The sequence below is a fragment of the Mus caroli genome, chromosome 7 (genome assembly GCF_900094665.2).
Source record: "Mus caroli chromosome 7, CAROLI_EIJ_v1.1, whole genome shotgun sequence".
In the NCBI taxonomy this organism is placed as follows: domain Eukaryota; kingdom Metazoa; phylum Chordata; class Mammalia; order Rodentia; family Muridae; genus Mus; species Mus caroli.
Genome location: NC_034576.1, coordinates 131,001,740 through 131,014,708, shown reverse-complemented (window position 1 = coordinate 131,014,708; position 12,969 = coordinate 131,001,740).

Here is a 12,969-nt window from a genome sequence, read left to right as displayed (position 1 = left end):
CTCCCTTCCCTTCCCCATGCCCTGAATAAACTCTATTCTATACTATACCTTCTGTGGCTGGTCCCTCAGGGGGAAGGGATTCCTCAGCATGGGCCCTCAGATGCACCCCCTTCCCCACCCCTGACTGCACATCCACCAAACATTCCTTCTCTATATCTTTTTATAAAACACTACAAGGACCACACAGGGGAGCCAGGGAGAGCCCGGATTTCCCAAGCTCATTGCTAAGTTCCTACAGCCACAGACAGCAAATTAGAGGGGCAGTAAGAATCATTCTGATTCAAAACAAAAAACAAAAAAAACAAAAAAACCAGGAGGGGGTAATGGAGAGGAGAGAAAACTAAAAAGAAATAAAAAGAGAGAAGCCATGAGGGTCTGCAACCTGAGTGGATTGCTAAAGCTACAACTCTAGCTAAGATGTCATGTTCCTGATGGCAGGGACAAACACTGAGGAGGCCAACCTGCTCCCTGCCAAGGAAGCCAACGTCAAGTGCCCACAAGATTGCCATATCTTCTACAGGGAGAGTCTAATGAGACACTCCTTCCTGCCCTTCAGGGGACAATAGCAAGGATTAACTCCTGGTTGCCAGGTGCTGGCCTCTTCTGTCTGTGGGCTTTTATCTCAGCATCAAGGTGCCTTGAGATGTCCTATGAAAAGCTGGCACAGTGCCCATGTCTGCAACAGCTCTGAGTGGTTTACACACTTGTCCCGTGGAGGTGACAGTGCTTCAAGATACATGCTCTGCACCTTTCTGAGAAAAGCAGAGGGCCTTCTAGGAAAGAAAGAATCTGCAGAGCTACATAAACGGGCAAGCACAGACACTGTGATCTTTACACAGAACCTCCACAACCCAATGGTGTATGGAGGTGCTGTGTATAAAAAAATAAGTAAATAACCAGGAGGGAACAAAATAATCACAGGCGGCAGAGGGAGAGGGGAGGGAAGGGGGAGGGGGAACAGGATCAGGTATAGTGGGGAAAGGACAGAAGAAGCCCAAGGGCCAAGAGGTTAAATGGAAATATGAGGCCTTGCAGAGAGTAGGTGGTGGGGGACCCTCTAGAAAGTCCCAGAAACCTGGGATGTGAGAGACTCTCAGTACTCACTGGGGATAACCTTAGTCAAAATGCCCAACAATGGGGAGAGGGGACTCAAAGAGTCCACCTCCAGTAGATAGACAGGGCCTCAAGTGGAGGGACAGGGTCACTAACCCACAGTCAAAATTCCTGACCCAGAATTGTTCCTGTCTAAAAGAACTGCAGGGACAAAAATGGAGAAAAGGCTGAAGAAATGCAGTCCAGTGACCGACTCAACTTGAGACCCATCTTATGGAGGGGCACCAAGACCTGACACAATTACTGATGCTATGATATGCTTATAGACAGGAGCCTAGTATGGCTGTCCTTTGAAAGGCCCTATGAGGAGCTAACTGAGACAGACACAGATACGTAAGTACACCCAACCACTGAAGTCAGGGATCCCATGGTTGAATTAGGGGAAGGAATGAAGAAGCTGAAGAGTAAGGTGACCCCATAGGAAGACCAGCAGTCACAACTAACCCGGACTCCTGGGAGCTCCTAGAAAAGGAGCCACAAACCAAGAAGTATACAGAGGCTGGTCCGAGCCTCCCCTAACCCCACACATATACAGCAGAGGAATTCCTGGTCTGGCCTCAGTGGGAGAAGATGCGCCCAATCCTTGACAGACCTGAAGCCCCAAGGAAGGGGGATGCGTGTTGCAGGGGAGCACCCTCTTGGAGGTAAGGGGGAGGAGGATGGAAGGAGGAACTGTGGGAGGGAAGACTTGGAGGGAGGACTAGGAGGGGGCAATGGCTGGAATGTAAATAAATAAAATAATTTTTTCAAAAACACGAACAAACCAAAAAAAATGTCTATTTTTCTATATGTGTGATTTTTTCCTGTCGTTGGTTTATTCTGTGGGAATGGGAAGAATAAAATAATAGACAGGTAGGATTGTTTGGTAAAACTTTAGAGCCTGGTTGGGAAAAAGGTACAATCATGGGGGGAAATGGCTAATTTATAATTTGGTTTGATGTCTAGAATATTTTACCATTTCAAAAATTTCCATTACAAAATCACCAGGCATTGGTGGTACAGGCCTTTAATTCCAGCACTTGGGAGACAAAGGCAGACAGATCTCTGTGAGTTCATGGCCAGCCTGGTCTGCAGAGTGAGTTCCAGGACAGCCAGGACTACACACACACACACACACACACACACACACACACACACATGTCTTAAAAACAAAAATTTCCTTTGTCACCATGCCTTAGTCACTGTTCTGTTGCTGTAAAGAGACAACTCTTATAAAAGAAAGCATTTCATTGGAGGCTCACAGGTTCATTGGAGGCTCACAGTTTCAGAAGCTTGGTCCTTTATCATCATGGTGGGGAGCATGGCCACAGGAAAACAGCCAAGGGGCCAGAGAAGTAGCTGAAAGCTGTATCCTGACTTACAGGCTGGCAGGAGGCAGATAGAGGGAGACTGGGCCCGGTGTGGGCTTTTGAAACCTCAAAGTCCGCCCCCCCCCCCCCCCCGTGACACACTTCCTCCAACAAGGCCACACCTCCTAATTCTTGTAATTCTTTCAAACAGTTCCACACAGCCAAGGTGCTCTTCTCTGAGCTCACAGATGCTCCTCAGAGAACAAAGCCCATGCTTAAATTATCAGGTTGCCATTCTGGAGATGGAGACACACAGAAGAGGAAGAGGCTTTCGAAGGAGCATTGACACAGGCTATGTGTCTCAGACATGCTCAGTCTTGAAGTCAGAGAAAGAATTATGGTGTTATATATGAGGGTTGCTTGTACATCCAAGCCTCAGGGTAGAGAATTGTAGGATGTGTTGAGTGCGAGACAGAGGAGCAAGGTCTGTGCTCTTTGACTGGAACCTTTTCCAGCCTGGTTTTGCTTTTTTTATTTCTGAACTTTGAACTCTGACACCACTAATGATGTGGTTTCAGTCATTGGTGGAACAAATTGTAATTCAGGGCTTGAGTGACTTCTAGGCTTCAAGTAGATTGACTTTCATATTGGGGTAGTGGTTCACTTGAAAACACACAACAAACTAAAAACATCTTCGATGATCTCCAAAATGCCCAGTATGAATCATGGGATTTGTTGATTCTTTGTTCCTTTTTTTAAAAAAAAATATTTATTTATTTATTATTTGCAAATACACTGTAGCTGTCTTCAGACACAGCAGAAGAGGGCATCAGATCTCATTAGGGATGGTTGTGAGCCACCATGAGATTGTTGGGATTTGAACTCAGGACCTTAAAAAGAGCAGTCAGTGCTCTTAACCACTGAGCCATATCTCCAGCCCCTCATTGATTCTTTTTACTCTATGTGCATGTGTGTAGTGTGGGGTATGTGTGTGTATGTGTGTGTCTGTGTGTCTGTGTGTGTCTGTGTGTGTCTGTGTGTCTGTGTGTGTCTGTGTGTGTGTGTCTGTGTGTGTCTGTGTGTCTGTGTCTGTGTGTGTCTGTGTCTGTGTGTGTCTGTGTGTGTGTGTCTGTGTGTGGCTGTGTGTGTGTATGTGTGTGTCTGTGTGTGTGTGTCCGTGTGTGAGTGTGTCTGTGTGTGTCTGTGTGTATGTGTCTATGTGTGTCTGTGTGTGTCTATGTGTGTCTGTGTCTGTGTGTGTATGTGTGTCTGTATGTCTGTGTGTGTCTGTGTGTGTGTCTGTATCTATGTGTGTGTATGTGTATGTCTGTGTGTGAGTGTGTCTGTGTGTGTGTCTGTGTGTCTGTGTGTGTCTGTGTGTGTCTGTGTGTGTGTCTGTGTGTGTGTCTGTGTGTGTGTCTGTGTGTGTCTGTGTGTCTGTGTGTGTCTGTGTCTGTGTGTGTCTGTGTGTCTGTGTGTGTGTCTGTGTGTCTGTGTGTGTCTGTGTATGTGTCTATGTCTGTGTGTGTCTGTGTGTGTGTGTCTATGTGTGTGTGTGTGTGTCTGTGTGTGTCTGTGTGCATCTGTGTGTCTGTGTCTGTGTGTGTCTGTGTGTCTGTGTGTGTCTGTGTGTGTCTATGTGTCTGTGTCTGTGTGTGTCTGTGTGTCTGTGTGTGTCTGTGTGTGTCTGTGTGTCTGTGTATGTGTCTGTGTGTCTGTGTGTGAGTGTGTGTGTGAGTGTGTGTGTGTGTCTGTGTGTGTGTCTGTGTCTGTGTGTGTGTCTGTGTGTGAGTGTGTGTGTGAGTGTGTGTGTGAGTGTGTGTGTGAGTGTGTGGATGCAGGACCACATACGGCTCAGTACATGTGTGGAGGTCAGAAGATGACCTTAAGCATCAGGTCTCAGCTTCCACCTGATGTGACTCTCAGTCTCTCATTTGCCAGAGTGATGCCACGCTAGCTGTTAGCGTCTAGGGATTCTCCTAGCTCTGCTTCCCACCTTACCACAGGAGTAGAGGTTACAGATGTGTGCTGCTGTGCCCAGCTTTACGTGGATTCTGGGGATTCAAACCCAGGTCTTCATGCTTGCATGCCAAGCACTGTATTTTCGGAGCCATCTTCCCAACCCTGGAATCTGTCAACTATTCATATCATTTAGACCCTCATCTAGAGTTATATCATAAACCTTAGGGGGCATATATTAGGTGTCCATGAAAATATTTCTTAAATGTAAGCTTATTCTACACTGCTAGCTTTTGTCTTAGACTACATAGAATTTCTAGACCAAAGTACAAAATATATTTGAAAGAAATGTCTATTTGAACCCAACAATGACTATAGATCAATAAAAGAAAAAGTTTAAATCTAGACCAAGTACTAATCTTCCGATAAAGATGTTTTTCAAAGAACAAGCTATAAAATCCTAAAGGGAAGATATCAGTCTGACACTTATTGATTTGCAAATGATTCTGTGTTACCTTGAAGTTTTAGCCCAAGTGCAAAACTTTGTGTTGGTATTCCCTTGGGTCCTTGTAGAAGCCATTCTTCCTTTATACTAGTAATAAGAACATATGTTCAAAATAACCCCCATGTGTAGGACTGACTGATCAAAAACAACCAACCAACATGCTCTCATGACAGAAGCTTCAAATACTTGGACTTGAGAAGACTTCAGGGGAAAAGGAAGTTTCAGGAGAAATTCTTCAAAAGGAAGGATTTTATTTTTAATTTGAGTTCTACACTGAACATACAACTCATATGTCATCTCTACCTCACCCACAAAAGTGACACAAAGTCCTGGTGTGACCCAAGTGGGCAAGAGGAGGGGACAAGAGCTTAGCCTTTCTTTCTGTGCCCAGAATCACAAGGCACAGTGCCTCATCAATTTACCAGTCAAAGCAGATTCCTAAGAGTATAAACACATTGAGTATTTGTATACTCCATGTAAAGTATAAGCAAATGGGTAGGAGTAGCAGATAAGCCTCTGTCCTGCTTGGCCTTCTATTGCTGTGACACAAACATTTCAACAAAAAAACAACCTGGTAAGGAAAGTGTTAATTTTGTTTTACACTTCCCTGTCAGCCATCACTGAGGGAAATCAGGCAGAAGGAACTCATGGCAGGAACTGAAGCCCTAACCACTGAGGAGTACTGCTTCCTGTCTTGTTTCTTGTGGCTTGCTCAGCTTCACTTTTGTACAACTCAGGAGCACCTCTCCATGGGTGGCATCACCCATGGAGGGCTGGGCCCTCCCACATTGATCATTAATCAAGAAAATGCCCCCACAGACTTGCCCACATGCCAATCTGATGGAGGCATTCTTCTCAGTGGAGGTTCCTTCTTCCCAGATGACTCTAGCTTTTATGTCAAGTCGACTAAACCAAACTAACTTGTACACTTTCTGAGAGCGATGGCTAATTCTTTATATCAGCTGGCATAGATGGACATCATCCAATCCCTCAAAAGTGTAAGTAAAACAAAACACAGAGGGAACGGGAAGTAGCCCGTCTGCTTTCTGCCTGCCTATCTGAGCCATGACATTGGTTTTCCTCTGTCTTTCAATTACAATTTACACTATCAGCTCCACTACCACTCCATCCTTTGACTTGAACTTGAAGCTACATCACTTACTATTCTGAGTCTCCAGCTTGCAGGCAGCAAATCCTGGATTTTCCTAGTCTCTACATCTGCATGAACCAGTTTCTATAATACATGCCCATAGTACTTATAGTAAAGACTATTATTTCTGTCTCTTGAGAATCTTCATGAATACAGTCAAGACTGACCAAAGATGAAGGAGCAGCAGTCCTTCAGGTCATAGAGTTCCCTCTCTGGATATGTCTAGACTTAATGACTTTCTCAAAGCTTACATGGAAACTGGGCCAGGAAACTCCAAAGATGCTATATCATAGCCCTTCTCTGGCTTTAAAAAGAAAGAATTTCTAAATAGGAATTGCTCAAAATGATGTTGATCTACTTTGTTATGGAATCTATGACTCTCCAGGAATCAAGGATGTGGTGGTTTGAATATGATTGGCCCAGGGAGTGGCACTATTAGGAGGTGTGGTCTTGTTGGAGTAGGTCTGGCCTTGTTGGAGGAAGTGTGTCACTGTGGGGGTGGGCAGTGAGACAACCCCCCCTCCTAACCATGTGAGAGCCAGTCTTCTCCTAACAGCCTTCAGATGAAGATATAGAATTCTTAGCTCCTCTTGCACCATGCCTGCCTGGATGCTAACATGTTCCCACCTTGATTATAACAGACTAAATCTCTGAACTGTAAGCCAGCCCCAGTTAAATGTTGCCGTTTCTAAGAGTTGCCTTGGTCATGGTGTCTGTTCACAGCAATGGAAACCCTAACAAAGACAAAGGGTACCAGAATGGAATGTATTCATCCACCCAACAACACATTTCTGAAACCTACTGTGTTGCTCCCACTCAACACACATTGGCTGCAGGCTTGCTACATTCCAGGTATTGTGATTGGCCCTGGCAACACAGTGCTATTCTCATGGGGACAGATGAAGTGTATGAAAAAGTAAATGATATTCTTGCAGGTATCACAAATAAACAAGGCACCCAGTGATTCAGAGGCTTCTAAGGGTCAAGAGTAGACCTCCTTGAGGTGGTGACCTTGGAACTGGAAGCATGTGTGAGTCTCCAGAGGTCAGAAGTCAGGAAAGAAAGACAAACTTGATGCTCCAAGGAGAGAACAAGACGGGGGCATTGGGAAGAATGCCAGGGTGGCCTCAGTGCGAAAAGAATAAGATGAGACCTGAATGGAATAATACCAGGCCTGGGGGAGCTTGCAGGCCAGATAAGAAGGATTTATGCTTTTGTTTTGTTTGTCTTGTTTTGTTGGTTTTGTGTGTGTGTGTGTTGTTGCTGTTTTGTTTTCTTTGAGTTTGTTTTGTTTGTTGATGGAGGTTTTGCTGTTGTTTGTTTGTTTGTTTGTTTTATAAGAAGTCAGGAGAAGAGACTAAGTAGCAAACACCTCCAGATTCTATTTGGAGTTTGAGAAAGAACTGTATAAAGAAACATGAAACTTGAACACAAAAACAGAGACACAGAGACTGGAAATGGAGTAGGGAAGGGGATTATTGATCCCCCAGGCATGGGAATGGAGCTTCAGAAAGGGACTGGGAAGAACAGAAGAGCCACTAACAATCTCCAGGTCTAAGTTCAGCCGGTCATTAGAGGCAGCTCTGGAATGGTGAGCAGAGAGCTAGGAGAGCTCTGTCATAGGCTGCCTGCTTGGAACATTCCAGGGGCATGGGAAGGAAGGACGGGTGACGAGGAATCTATTCCTTTTCAAGTCCCCTTATTCTGCTTACTTCTCAGGACCCTGGGGAATCCTTATACACCACTGGGTAGTTTGAGGAAGATCAGATCCTCACATCTCTAATAAGAAGGGGAGGGAAGGACACCTGAGGCAACAGGAGGAAGCCAGAACCTACTGAGTCAATGCCATGTAAGAATCAGGCAGCCACAAGCCAAACCACACTGGCACTGGGTATAAGACTGAGCTCATTTCTATTATTAAGCAATGATGTTAATTAACGTAGAGAAAAATCTCCCAGAGGCCCCTGCATTTTCAGTGTGGGTCTTGGCCGCGTAGGGGCTTTCAGACTCCAGCTGTGACCTGCAGTGTTATTTGTCAGAGTTGAATTAAATCTTGGTACCGCCTCTAAGTAACAATATCTCATTAATAATAGACAATGGAGAAAAGAAATTGCCTGCAGAGGCTGCAGTCCTGAGCCCTGTACCTGTTACACTCCCAAATTGAAAGTGGAAGTATATGAATTTTAAAATCCAAGTAAAACTAGCTCTCGGACAATGAAACACCGAAGATTTCTCCATAGATGGATTGAATAAGAACTGGGATCTTATTTCCTTGCAAATAAGGAAAGTGGCCTTTTTTATGCAATTAGGTTATTTCTTTAAAATATTCATTTAGCTCAACTCTTGTGGAGCCATTATGGGATAGACTTCACTATGCCTCAGGAGATAAGGCTACAGTCAGAACTCCGTGCTAAGCTGTGCTGCCTATCAATCCTGGAGGACTCTGAGGAGCATTGTGTCACTTATGGCCCTGGTTTGCAGCCATTCCTGGGCCTTATTTGATGGGGAGAGGAGCAGGAGGAACTGTTAAGTTTGGCCTCAGGTTTCTGCTGTGTCTCCAGAATCCCACTCACATGATAGTTCTGTCCTACAACCCTTCCCAGGTCATTTATGGGTTGTAAGATGGCAGTCCCCGCTCTTTCTATCTCTCTTGAGCCACTGCCTCCTCCTGTCCAAAAACTCTTCTATGCAAAAGGCTCCCATTCTGATGTGGTACCTTCATTCAATCCTAAAAGGAGGGCACAGGCCCAGCCAGGACAATCAGTATCCATGGCTTGTTGTCCTTAAGGAACCACTAAGCTTACAGCCAGGCCTGATGGTCCTCTCACCCATCATGTAGAGAAGGCAGACTGAGCAGTGAGAGACTCCTGGCAATATCATTTAAGCCTCTGCCTAAACTATACCTAAATCCACTTTCACTCCAAAACCAGTGAGTGATAAGAGTTAGTAAATGTCATTTGTTATCAAGCAATTTGAGTTGTTTCCTTCACTTACTAACAAAATTAAGAGCCTGATGTTGTTCTATGAGTTGGTTCCTAAAAACCATTTCAACAAGGTGCTGATGGGCACTGCCGGTGCAATTCAGATCACTTGAAGATCTGCTCTGTGCCAGGATTGTATTTAACAGCGAACTAATGCTAGCTGGCTTCAGTGGGGAACTGTTTGGAGGTGTCCCCTAGGCCTGGTGCTGAAAACTAGCGATTAGCAAGCCTGAAGTTGAGTTCAAAAGTGACAACAGAAACACTGTGGGGGACACAACTGGTATTCTCCATCTGACACAAGGACTCCACCCAGTCTCTCTGTTGCTCCAGGAAAATAAAAAGCCAAGACAGTTCATTGATCAGGTGCCAACCATGTATAGCACAAGACCCTAGCAACAAGCATGATCCCACAGTTTGCATCAGCTTGGGAAAAAAACCCAGACATCCTCCGTTGAGAGCTACCATCCCAAAGATAAACAAAGTGTGGTATCCATGCTGTAGCAGATCAAGATCTGAAGTCAAGGTAGCTCGACTCCATCCCACGTGTATAAGTATACAACTTTGGGGAGTAACTGCTCTCAGGCTCTTCAGACCTGTTCTTTCTCTGCAAGTTAGGTGTGTCAGTAATAATTATTATAATCAAGACCTACACCTCAATTTGTTTGCTCTCATGCCAGAACGCAACGCTTTCTGAATTGCCATGCAGTCACCCGTCTCCCAGACTCAGCTCCTTGAGATCATGTGTTTTGTATTCATATCTCATCCCTCCGCCTTACCATCGTGCCTGAAATCCAAAATTACACACCTACTAAGTGAATGAAATTGAGCAGCACATGTTAAAGTACTTTCTACCCTCCTGCGGGCAGCACTATTATACAAAACCACCAGGCATGAAACGAAACCCGAAAACCAAACACAGTGAGTCCTGAACGGGAACCATTCACCTTGTACCTTAGCAGGAGGCTTATTTCAGTGGCCCTAATTGGGGGTGTAGCAGAGGTACAAAGAGTGAGCAAACACCTCATTACAATAATAACCTGATTTCTGGTTAGCCACTAGAAGGCAACAGGCACTGTCAATACCTGAGAATAGATTCCAGCCCAGATGCCTCTATTATCCTGGAATTTGCCATCATTAAAAGAAATAGAGGTCAAAGTCTGGTGGAGAACATGAATATATTTAGACTCTATAAATGTCTTTACTACAGAGAATCTTCCTCCAAGAATAGATAGATGAGAGAGAGAGAGAGAGAGAGAGAGAGAGAGAGAGAGAGAGAGAGAAATGTTGAGCCGAGAAGATGTGACTGAACATTTGAATAGGTCCCAGAGACCATCAATGAAGACAAGAATAGGACCCATGGAGGGGATGAACAGCCCTACCTAAGACTCTACTTGAGTATTTTAAGGCCACAGTCATAGTTCCAAAGGTTACTGCACTTCCCAAAATGTAATCATAACAAGAAGGATGAAAGTAATTACAACCACACAGAGACCTCAAGAACCTGCAGGGAATAAACAGGGTACTGGGGAGATGTGATCCTATGAGGCAGGTGCTGACATTTTAAGAGACACACATTGCATAAAGAAAAACTTCAGTATTTGGAACAGTAGAGAGTCCAGAGTCTGTTCTGGAGTGTTTGGTCCTGAGGAGGGCATGCCCTACTCCCAAAGCAGGGTGAGAGCAGAGTGGGAGGTTACAACCTCTGACATGGAAGGAAGGAAAGAAGGGAGGGAGGGAGGGAGGGAGGGAGGGAGGGAGGAAGGAAGGAAGGAAGGAAGGAAGGAAGGAAGGAAGGAAGGAAGGAAGGAAGGAAGGAAGGAAGGAAGGAAGGAAGGAAGGAAGGAAGGAAGGAAGGAAGGAGGAAATTGGCAGAAAGGGGACAGGAAAAGGGACAGGAAGAGAAGGTATGGGGTAGAAAATGGTTGAGGCACATGATGGAGCTGACATTGACCTTATGGGGAAAAAAAGCAATGGAAAGCAGAAAGGCTAACTTAATTTCCCCATCTGATCAGTTAACATTTTGTAAGTATATTGAAACATCAGCCTGTTCTCCAGAAATATGTACAATTTTATATTAATTAAAAAGAAAACCACACGTCTTTAAGACCTGTTGGCCAGTGAGGCCCCATAGATGCCCAAAGATTACAAAATTGCCGTTGCTCCTGGTTCCCCTTCAGAATTGGATGGTAAGACCCTGTTGCTTAAGACACTGCACACCTGCATCCTAGAGATCAATGTGGCACTGACCTGGAAGCCTCGTCTCTACTGGCCTCCACAGGGCTGGAAGGTAGATGTTACCAGGAGAGAACCCAGGAGCCAACTAACAGCCTGCCTGCCAACATATATCCACTGGTGTGATACAATATGGATGTTACAGAAATAAACAAATATGTCATGATTGGATATAAGGCCTGCTCTGAAAAATGGATCCAATACCTACCACCATTACTGGAGCCAAGGACCAATGGCTAGATAGGAGAGACCCTAGGGGAAAAGCTACTATACTACTGCACTGAGTGGACATAATAGTAAAACCAACTTTAATGATATCACTGTACACATAAATTAATGCCTCGTTCAAGTCTCATCAGAGATGCCTCTTCTCACAGTAGATGGAAACTATCAAAGAGACCCACAAGAGTCAATATGCAGTAAATGAGAAACTATAGGGTGCTCAGGCCTAAAGGAGATACACATATCACACCCCTCCCCCACAAGGCTCAGGGCTCATCAAAGAAGAGAGACTGGGGAAAAAATGTAAGAGTCAGAGGCAATGGAGGACTACAACAAAAGTTTTCCAGACACAGCAGGGAAGCTGCGCACACCATCTCAGTGGCTGTGACAAGATGAAAAAGACCTCTACGTGTTCAGCAGATGAAACCTGGATTGAGAAATTAGGCACCGAGTCAGTCCCACGCCAAGCTCGGGAGCTGTTGGAAGTTGATGGTTGAAGGCAGCTGGGTAGTTTGTTTGCTGTACAGGTACTATCCCTCACAGACTGACAGAGCTCCAGGGCACAGCCCACACCCAAGAGTTCTGAGCAGCACAAACTGGACTCTTACACGGAACAGAAGGCATGACACAGAGTTGGGCGGGAAGAGAGGATGAGGAGGATTTGGGAGGAAATGAAATTCTCAATGAAGTGATAAAAATAGGACTTTAAAAGTGAAAAATTGAAGGAAAAAATACCTAAGACAATTACCTAAAATAGAGCATTTGAAAGTGCCTAATGTATGCTGCGAAAAATGTTATGTCCTTTCCAAAGCTAAGTGTTTGAATAAGAATGATGGCACTATTTTCTTTTAGTGGTTAACTTAAAAATCAATCCCTTTATTTCCTTCTGTGTAACAAAGAAATGTGGAGGAAGGGAAAATTCAGTAAGTTGTAAGGAACACTCTATGCCTAATTAAAAAAAAAAAACTAATCTTTACATACTTTAATGTGTTGTTGAAGTTTCTTAATTTTATACGCTGTGGCGTGCACTTCTGGGTAGCAGGACTAAGGCACATTAATCTGAAATCTGTTTACTTCATAAGCCTTCAAAATTGACAAAAACCACAAAGCCATATTTGCAAAGCCTTCTGTTAATGTGCCCGAAGTTACCTCTAATGATGACACAGTACTCTTTTTTTCATAATTGTGTCTTTATTTTAGGTGTTGACAGCTCTGCCATAGCCCTCTGGAAAGGAAATCTAAACAGTACAGCATGACCCAGTGGCTCAGCAAAGAACCACCAGTTCCTGAAGATACAGCATGGAGACAAAGAGTCCACCATGATCTGCCTCTAAAATGATTCCAGCTGAGGGCCTGTGAGAGGGCTCAGTGGATAAGGGTGCTTGCTGCCAAATTGGATTACCTGAGTTTGATCCCTGCAACCCACAAGATGGGAAGAGGGAATTCCTGCAAGCTGCCCTTTGTCCTCTACACATGCTCTGTAATCTCTCCCTCTCCCCCTCCCTCTCCCTCTCCCCC